Raw genomic sequence first — 11,087 nt, forward strand, 5'->3', positions numbered from 1 at the left:
TCAAGACAAAGGATGATGAGGATTTTGAGCGCTTTGCTGAAATGATTAGGCCTATCTTCTTACGTATGCACTTAACTGATATGCTTAAAGTAAACCCTTATGCTAAGTACATGAAGGATATCATTGCAAATAAAAGAAATATACTGAAAGCTGGAATTTCCACCATGCTTGCTAATTATACTTTTAAGGGTGGAATACCAAAGAAACTTGGAGATCCAGGAGTACCGACTATACCATGCTCCATTAAAAGAAATTATGTTAAAACTGCTTTATGTGATCTTGGAGCCGGTGTTAGTGTTATGCCTCTCTCTTTATATCGTAGACTTGAATTGAATAAGTTGGCACCTACTGAAATATCTTTGCAAATGGCTGATAAATCAACTGCTATACTTGTCGGTATTTGTGAGGATGTGCCTGTTGTGGTTGCAAATGTCACTATCTTAACGGACTTTGTTATTCTTGATATTCCCGAGGACGATAGTATGTCGATTATCCTTGGTAGACCCTTTTTGAATACTGCAGGGGCTGTTATTGATTTCAACAAAGGCAATGTCACTTTTCATGTTAATGGTAATGAGCATACGGTACACGTTCCAAGGAAACAACCTCAAGTTCATAGCATCAATTCTATTGGAAAAGTTCCAACTATCATTTTTGGAGGTTTTGAATTTCCTCTTCCTACTGTCAAGAAAAAAAATATGATATTCTTATTATTGGGGATGTTCAATTCCCCATTGAGGTAACCTAGTGTTATTCGAAATTTCTCCGGTTCCGTGTTATTCGAAATGAGTTTGTTAACAAGACTTGATCAACCTTGTTAGTGGATTCATTTTGATGATCATGAGATGGATGAAACTAGCAGGCACAACCTTATGTACCCTCTTTTTACTTTCTGTTATTTAGTTTAAGTAAAGCAAAAATAGTATTATCTGTCTGTTTTCTGAATTATCCATGCAATAAAAATATCTTGAAAATAAAATTGCTCCAAATGCCCTACAAATTTAGTATGATTTTTTATGGAATATTTGAAGATTTTAGGCACTGAGAACACAACAGGGGGGCAAGCACATGTCCACGAGGGTGGAGGGCGCGCCCACTCCCCCTGGGCGCGCCCCCCTGTCTCGTGGGCCCACGGTGGCCCCCCTCCACTTATTCCTGCACCCACACACTCCATCTTCCTCCCAAAAAAATCCCCATCCAGCTCAAGCCTGAGTTCTAGCTCATTTTGCTGCGATTTTTGATCTCTTTGCTTAAAGCTCCATTCACAAAACTGCTTTGGGAGATTGTTGCTTGGTATGTGACTCCATTGGTCCAAATAGTTTTTGTTCTAGTGCTTTATTCATTGCAATTTTTTGCTGCATAGGTGACCCTGTTCTTGAGCTTGCATGTCAAATTTATGAGGTCCCAAGTAATTCTAATGCATGATATAGGCTCTAGGCACTTGTGGGAGTAGTTGCTATCAATCTTGATTAGTTTGATTTACTTTTATTTTGAAGTCACTAAAAATTTCAGAAAATGATGAGGAGATTATTGAGGGGCTCTTCTAGCCAAGGCTCCAAGGATAAACAAGCTAAGGAGAAAGAAAAGGCCAAGTATAATCTTCCTCGCGTAGTGGAAGTAAGGCCTTGTGAGTGGCGTTGTGATAATTTCTTGAGAGCAGCCGGGATTTATGAAGACGACTTTTATTCTTTGGCTGAAAATGCGGGCCTCACCGACTTCCTACACGACCGGATCGAACAGTATCTCTTACTTACCAATACTTTCGTGCAAAACTTTTACTATTATCCTAAGAAATCACCTCCTTCAGTATCTTTTCATTTATATGATGAGATTAAGGAGTCATTACGTAATTTTTGTGCTGCTTGTAGGATACCCTTTGAGGGCAGTTTAGATGAACCACATCGTAAAGATGTGGAAGGTTTTATTGACATTATTACTGTAGGGGAACCGAGGAAGGGTTTCGACACGAGAATCACTAGCATACATTTCCCTATTTTGCGCTACTTTGCCATATTTGCTAGTCGATGCTTAATTGGTCGTGGAAATAGTGGAAACTTTAGTGTTCCTGATACTATTATATTGTTACATGCCTTATTCGGTGATAGCACTTTTAGTATGGGTGTTGTTATTGCTAAACGATTAAGCCTAAACCGCACAAAGGACCCCATCTTTGGAGGTATCTATGTTGCACGCCTTGCTAAGCATTTTGAGATGCCTATTAGGCATTATGAGAAACAGGAGACACTGCTGCCTCTTACCTTTTTAGATTGGGACATTTACATCTATGCCCCTAATTTGAGCCCACTCTCAGATTTACCCCTAATTTCAAAGCCTGCTCAAATTTGCCTCTCCGCCGTTAGGTGCACTTACAGAAATGCCCTTTTGTGTCGTTACCGTCCGGTCAAAGCAGGTCAAAGTCGGTCAAAGGGCATTGACCGTCCTGAAAAAAATAGCAAAAAAAATCTAAAAAATCTGAAAATTTATGAGATCAAAGATACTCAGGTTTGCAAGGTGCGTGCAAATTTTCGTGTTGTTTGGGCATTCCAGGAGCTCATGTCAAAGGAAAAACAATAAATATGTAAGCCTGTGAACAGTAAATTCAAAAAAATAGCAAGAAAATTCAAAAAAATATGAAATTTTTAGGCATCAAAGAGGCTATGGTCTACAAGCTGTGTGCAAATTTTTGTTGTGTTTGGACATTGGAGGGGCTTGTGGAGAAAAAAACAAAATTTGGCTCGGGAAAAAACTTGGGAAAAAATGACTATTTTGTTTTTTCTTGCCAGAGCTCCTCGCATGTCATTTGATCACGAAAACTTGCAAGCACCTTCTGCACCCAAGCCTCTTTGATGCCAAAAAAATTCATATTTTTTGAATTTTCTTGCTATTTTATTTCAAATTTACTGTTCACAAGCGTGCATATTAACTATTTTTCCTTGCCACGAGCTCCTAGAATGTCCAAATAGCATGAAAATTTGCGCACACCTTGCGCCCATGAGTATCTTCGATCTCACAAAATTTTAGATTTTTTTTCAATTTTTTTGCTATTTTTTTCAGGACGGTCAAAGTTGTTTGACCGGACGGTAACGGCGTAGAAGGGCATTTCTGTAAGGGCACCTAACGATGGAGGGGCAAATTTGAGCAGGCTTTCGAATTAGGGGTATATCTGATTAGGTGGTTCGAGTTAGGGACAGAAATGCAAATGGCCCTTTTAGATTACAGGAGCATGGTAGCGCATAAATTTATTGTTGACAACGATGATAAGATGCTTCTGTATAACCTAAGATTTAATAAGAAACACAATGAGATTATTACCCTGACTGCCCCTTCTTTGTTTGATTTAACTACAGGGCATTAACTTGTCTTGCCAAAGGCTATGTATGGGCATCAAGGCCAGACATCCGCTCCAGAGCCTGGGCCGGAACCTCCACTGGACCCTTATCGTCCATCCTGTTATCAATGGGATCCGGAGGAGATCGCCAGCCAGTGGTATCCAGATGACACTCCTCAGTACACCGGGGAGAGTAGCCATGATCCTTGGCATTATACCAACTTAGGCCAAAAGCCTAAGCTTGGGGGAGTACATATTCCTCACCGACTTTACATTCATGTTCACACACTATTCTAGTCGTCGGTGCTCATACTCTTTCATTGTATTATTCATGCTAGTTTAATTTCTTTTTCTAGATTTCTTCTTGTGTGTTTGATAAACCTTAAGAAAACAAAAAAAATATTAGTTAGTTTAATTTCCATGCTTGTAGTAGTAATTAAAATAAAAACCCAAAAAGATTTCTCATTCTTCTTTTACTTGTTGGGAACTTTCCCGTGTAAATAGTTTTATTTCTTTTCTTTCCTTTGGGGTCGAGAGGAGAAGATCATATTGAAAATGTTTAGTGGCTCTCATATGCATGATTGTTGATATAACTTAGAGCCCATATTACTTTGTCTTCTCTCTTGAATTGAATGCTTGTAGATTCCAGCTTAGTCCAATGCACGTGCACTATTATTATTATACACATCGTTCGGTCGTGCCAGTGAAAGGAAATAATGACGATATATGATGGACTGATTGAGATAAGAAAAGCTGGAATGAACTCGACCTCTCTTGTTTTTGTAAATATGATGAGTTCATCGTTTCTGATTTAGCCTATTATGAATAAACATGTTTGCAATGACAATTAGAGATTAGAGTTGCTTATACCATGCTTAATTAGCTAGGAGCTTATAATGGTTTACCTTGCGTGCCAACATGCTATTAAAATGGTTGTGATGTGGTATGATAGGGTGGTATCCTCCTTTGAATAAATTGAGTGACTCGACTTGGCACATGTTCACGCATGTAGTTGAAAACAAATCAACATAGCCTTCACGATATTTATGTTCATGGTGGATTATATCCTACTCATGCTTGCACCTGGTGTAGATTATTTTTAATGCATGTTCATGAATGTTGTCGCTCTCTCAGTTGGTCGCTTCCCAGTCTTTTGCTAGCCTTCACCTGTACTAAGCGGGAATACTGCTTGTGCATCCAAACTCCATAAACCCCAAAGTTATTCCATATGAGTCCACTATACCTTCCTATATGCGGCATTTACCTGCCGTTCCAAGTAAATTTGTATGTGCCAAACTCCAAACCTTCAAATAAAATTCCGTTTTGTATGCTCGAGTAGCTCATGTTTCAACTAGGGTTGTCTGTATCTTCCATGCTAGGTGGGTTATTCTCAAGGGGAGTGGACTCCACTCCTTATTCACGAGAAAATGGCAGGGTAACCGGGATGCCCAGTCCCATGATCAAAAAGATCAAAGCAAATCAAAATAATTAAAACAAAACTCCCCCAGGACTGTTGTTGGTATGGACGGTACCCTGTTGTTTCGGATGGCCGTGAAGTGTGCTTGTTGGTGGTGGGGGAGTATAAACTTTACCATTCTGTTTGGGAACCGCCTATAATGTATGTAGCATGGAAGATATCAGGATCTCATAGTTGTTATGTTGACAGTGAAAGTATACCGCTCAAAATGTTATTCATCTCTATTTTAAAATTGAGCTCTGGCACCTCTACAAATCCCTGCTTTCCTCTGCCAAGGGCCTATCTATTTAATTTTATGTTGAGTCATCACCTTCTTATTAAAAAAAGCACCCGCTGGAGAGCACACTGTCATTTGTGAAGTCTATTTTAAACCTTATACTCATTGAGCTCGTCGGAATTGAACCCTCAAGTCCGAATCCCTGAAATCGATACCCTGGCCTTTCTGATCCCGGTCAATATCAACCCTGCACTGATCCTAGACCTGCTTGTCGCATGAAAATAGGCAATCCTGACCGGGATTACTAGGTTCTCTCACCGATTCAGGGTCCCTACATGTCATGTTTTTCTTTCTCGCTGTTGTTGCTTCGAGCTGCCCGAGCGACTTTGCTTACCTCGTTGCAAACACCTGCAGCAGCTAGCACTGCGGTGCGTAGCAAACTCCACGCACGGTATACCCCAACGTTCCCCAGGTGTCTTTCCGCCGGTCGCCGGCAAGGGGTGCGCCGGTCCCATGTCACCTGCAGGTCGTGCCGCCGGCCGTGGCCGCATGTTGAAGACCCCGAAGCGACGCAGATCGATCAAAGCTAGAAGGCGTGTAAATTTCTACATACGTACGTGAGCTAGCTCAGAATACATTATACATTCACCGGCCTGCCTGCTTAAAGCCAGCTTCTATGTGTTCAAAAACAAGCCAGCTTCTACGTACGTGAAACTGTGAAAGTACGTTGTTAAAAGAAAAGCATCGGATGAGTCAGCTCCTTGTCTTGCCGTGGTCCGATGGCATGCCGGCGCCGGCTTCGCCTGCCGCCGGGAATACGCTAGCTAGACACGTCTCCAGGCAGTACCTGAGTACCTTGGTCCTTGGTCACCATGTTCATGGTGCGCTGCACCACGTAGTAGCCAACGATGTGGTTGCCGAGGGGACTTGAGCACGCAGTCTAGCAAGCGGGGTCATGTGTCTGTTGTACGTGCACACAACATTGTGCACCTCCTGCCGGCCATCGTTGTGATGGAGCTCGCCGGCACACGGGTCCGCCATGTCGACCTGGAAGCTCGCGCCGCGCTGCTCTACCATTTCCTGAACGTGCAAACACGGTTCCGGCAAGTCTACATGAGCGCGGCCACCTCCACACCGTGCACGCCATCGCGTGACGTCCTCCTAGCTCCGGTTCCTCCTCTGACGAGTGACGACTCGCCGCGCACCAGCGACATCGTGCTCTACATGAAGGGCACCTCTATAATTCCCCGCGTGGGCCATGAGAACCGGGAAACGCCCGCACCCAACGCCCTTCATCTGTAATGCCCAGCCTCCTGCTTCTCGGTGCCGCGCTGATTTCAGAAGAGAGGATTGAGGATAGAAGATGAATATGACATGTGGGACAGAGATGTCAGTGAGAGCAGACTATGATCCCGGGTGGGATTGATATTTTCCCGGTGCGCCAAATTGGTCCAGGGTTGATGTTGACCGGGATTAGAAAGGTTAGGGTACAGATTTCAGGGATTCAGAGGTGGAGGTTCAATTCCGACGTGGTCTACGAGTTTAAGGTTTAAAACAGACTTTACCCGTTTATATTGGGTATGACTTGACTGAATCTCTTTTACCATGAATTACAATATTTAGTCAGTCCTTGATCTTTAAAGGTGCTCTGCATTTATGTTTTTCTATCTCAGAAAGGCCTAGCGAGATACCATCTTGTTATATCATATTATCATTGTTTTGAGAAAGTGTTGTCATCCGAGTTTTATTATTATTTCTCGCTAGTTGATTATGCCATTGATATGAGTAAACATGAGACCTAAGTGTTATTGTGAATATGGTTAGTTCATAATCTTTGCTGAAAACTTGAATGTTGGCTTTACATATTTACAACAACAAGACCTACGAGTTTGTAAAAGTTTTTCTTTATCACTTTCAGTTTATCAACTGAATTGCTTGAGGACAAGCAAAGGTTTAAGCTTGGGGGAGTTGATACGTCTCCAACGTATCTACTTTTCCAAACACTTTTGCCCTTGTTTTGGACTCTAACTTGCATGATTTGAATGAAACTAACCCGGACTGACGCTGTTTTCAGCAGAACTGTCATGATGTTGTTTTATGTGTAGAAAAGAAAAGTTCTCGGAATGTCCTGAAAATCCACGGAGGGACTTTTTGGAAAATATAAAAAATACTAGCGAAAGAATCAAGACCAGGGGGCCCACACCCTGTCCACGAGGGTGGGGGCGCGCCCCCTCCCCCTGGGCGCGCCCCCCTATCTCGTGGGCCCCTCAGACCTCCACCGACCTCAACTCCAACTCCATATATTCACGTTCGGGGAGAAAAAATCAGAGAGAAAGTTTTATCGCGTTTTACGACACGGAGCCGCCGCCAAGCCCTAATCTCTCTCGAGAGGGCTGATCTGGAGTTCGTTCGGGGCTCCGGAGAGGGGGATTCGTATGACTATATTCGGAATACATGCCTACATTACATTCATGAACTAGAGCTAGTTCTGTGTCACCCTATGTTATAACTATTACATGAGGAATCGCATCCGACATAATTATCCATCAGTGATCCAATGCCTACGAGCTTTTTACATATTGTGCTTCGCTTATTCACTTTTCCGTTGCTACTGTTACAATTACTACAAAACTGCTATCGTTACTTTTGCCACTGTTACCATTACTATCATACTACTTTGCTGCAGATACTAAGTTATATAGGTGTGGTTGAATTGACAACTCAACTGCTAATACTTGAGAATATTCTTTGGCTCCCCTTGTGTCGAATCAATAAATTTGGGTTGAATAATCTACCCTCAAAAACTGTTGCGATCCCACTGCACACTGCATTGCTCTTGTGAGTACCTCTTGCCCTGTATGACCATACTTACTTTCGTACCTGTTTGATTATGTAGCATCACTGCACATGTTAGCCTCGTTATCGTCCATTTGGTGGACATTATAAGATCCGTATGGACTCTTACATAAATTTAGAATCAACCCAATGCTTTTGAAGAGGTTTATCTCTGCAGTCCTCTTGTAAGGACTGAACGTCGTCTATCACTGTACTTACATTAACAGCTACTCCCTCCGTCCCATAATATAAGAACATTTTGTACAGTACACCAGTGTTCAAAACACTCTTGTATTATGGGAAGAGGGATTGGTTCATTGTGTAGCATTCTGCATCTTATCTCCCTCGCCCACCATTTACTAAAAATGATCAGATATATATATAATCTTACCAACAAGTAGAATACACAGACAATGCCAGTGCAGAAGTGTAGCCCATTGCTCTTGTCAGTACATTTTGTCCTGTAACGCTTGTACTTCCAGGGATTGGTAGTTGATTATGTAGCATCAATCTGCATCTTATCTTCATTATCCTCTATCCCTTCAAGTATTATCATATCTATAATTACTCTCTACAAAATGTAGAGTACAGGCAATGCTTATGAAGAAGATTCTGTGCTGAAATTCTTGAGTTATCCTTCCCTTGACATGGAGAAGGGCATTATAAAGCCAGTGTTAACTGTTAATGTAAGTCAGTCCTTCTAAAGCCTTTATCCTCAACTGCTGTTTAATTTTCTCATACTCCCTATCGTTTACTGTTGTTTAGTTTGCTGTTTCTACCAAAATGCATGTTCGCAAGAACCATAAGTTCTAAGTATTACTTGTAAAACCAAATTCCTTATTCATACCATGCACATTACTCAATACTCCCTATATGCTTGTTTTTGTGGATCTATAATTCAGTGTGTGGTGAAGCAGCCCATGTTTGCACCTTGTCATCTCCTGTTTTATCTTACTGATGTGGCTGATGATATGAACAACATGCCATGCACATTAACCAAAATAGATACAATGATTTTCTTTGCCCTTCATCTATGCTTGTTATGTTGACATGGTAATCCAGTAGTGTGGTGAAGCTCCCTGCATTATGAACAATGCCAAATTATGCTATTGATATTTTGAACTTACTCTTTATTTTCTAATTTGAAATTGGATGGAATTGACAGCACAGTTATCATCTTTGTTTATACACATGCAAAACATGTCATCTCTCTGCTTTGTTTCAGGGTGATATTCCTGATGGCATGCACAAGTCTGCTGAAGGTTATGAGACAAACCCAACATATATTGCAACAAAGAAGGCAAAACATCTAGAAGATAGCGAGACAACCCCAAAGTCTTGTCTTGATGCAGTGTTCAAGTTACTTGAGACTAGCAGTCAGACAAGCTCACGGAATTTGTTTTCTGAATCAGTTTGACTTCTTCAGTCCCAAGTTCTAGCAGAAAGGCATTCTGCAACTCAACTTCGACTTGAAGTCCTATCTCTAAGAAAGATTGCGGAGAACACCAATGAGAACCCATCGCTAAATAGCTACACCTGGAAGCTATGACCGACATGATAGGCTGGTCTCACAGCCTTGCTCAGCAGCTTGTGCAGCAGTTCCCCCGCAAGGCTAACCTTTCTTGAACTGTCTTGGAAGTGGTCTCGGTTCAGTATTATTTTGTTACGCTGCAATGGTGCCCAGTTTTGTAATCTGCTTCTTCGTTGCGCTTTATGATCACTAGTGGTGAACTTCGATGCCCAGTAGATGTAATATACCATAAATCCTTTATTGTATAGTGTAGGTTTATTCTTAGTTACTACGTCGTAATTTCTTTATTGTATAGAGTAGGTTTGTTCTTAATTCCTACTAGTTACCGCCATCATTCGCTATCTGAAAAAAAATAGATGTAGTCGACCGGGTCGAAATATTCACCTCTAATGGGCCTGGTTTTTAGCGGGCCACAATTGGGTCGGCCTGCATCTTTCTTGGGCCCGAATGATTGGGGCCTTCACACTTTGCGCCAGGCCCACAACTTACACCGGCCTATATTTTAGTTGGGCCTTTTGTGGACCCAGCACTTAGTTTGGCCCAGGTAACGTTGGGCCATTAACAGGCTGAATATTGTACTAGCCTATTACGGCCCAGATGAAACCATGGGCCTTTAGCAGGCCGAAATGCATGTTGGGCCTCAATTTTCACTAGTCGTCGACGGGCCTTCAGCAGGCTGAAATGTAGACCAGGCCTTTTTGGGCCTAGTTATATCACGGGCCTTTACCAGGCTGAAACATATCTCGGGCCTTAGTTGGCCCACTGATATCATGGGCCTTTAAGAGGCCGAAAGCTTAGTACAGGCATCAACGGGCCGAATTATGCGACAGGCCTTTAACAGGCCCAAAGTCACGTTGGGCTTAACTATTGCCACCTTTATCACGGGTCGTTAGTGGGCTCGATGTCCCATCGGACCATATATGGCCCATGGGCAGCACGAGCCATTCCCAGGCCGAAAGTCACACCGGGCTGAAATGGGCCCATGTCTACATCAGGCATCTAACAGGCCGAAAGTCACTGGGCTGTAATTGGGCCCAAATATTCGGCGAACAATTAACGGGCCAGATCTGGCTTCGAACCGTAAATGGGCCCAAATATTCGGCGAACAATTAACGGGCCAGATCTGGCTTCGGGCCATAAATGGGCCTTTATTAAGCAGGCCGTTATTGGGATGGCCCACTAGTACCTGAGTAAGTACTATGGGCCTTTGACTGGGCCGGCCTTTTTAACCTATATGGGCCTCTATTGGGCCCAGCCACGTGTTGACGTATCATAGGCATGTCTCCTCCAATGGACGGGCGACATCTGGCCCACTGACGAGCTGACAGGTGTTCCCTCCAGCCAATCGGAATTTTACACGTCGAAATTTCCCATTGGTCCGGGCTGTTAATGGGTTATCGGGTCCAAAACCGGACCCGATAGCTTAACGGTGTTCCGTTACGGTGGATGCCACGTGTCGGTCACCCTTGACAAAAGTACTTCTGTGACGCGCGATTTATCATCATGGAAGTGGAAACTTCCGTGATGATAATTTTGGCAATGTCATGGAACACTGCTACGACAGCACAGGTATGACTATCTTGATTCTGTCATAAAATCGTCATGGATGTACATGCATGACAGAAAACATGACCTACTGTGGCAAACACGTATCATCACGGAAGTGTCTTTTTTTTGTAGTGTCTCCTGAGCACAACAA

The sequence above is a fragment of the Triticum dicoccoides genome, chromosome 5B, assembly GCF_002162155.2.
Source record: "Triticum dicoccoides isolate Atlit2015 ecotype Zavitan chromosome 5B, WEW_v2.0, whole genome shotgun sequence".
Classification (NCBI taxonomy): Eukaryota; Viridiplantae; Streptophyta; class Magnoliopsida; order Poales; family Poaceae; genus Triticum; species Triticum dicoccoides.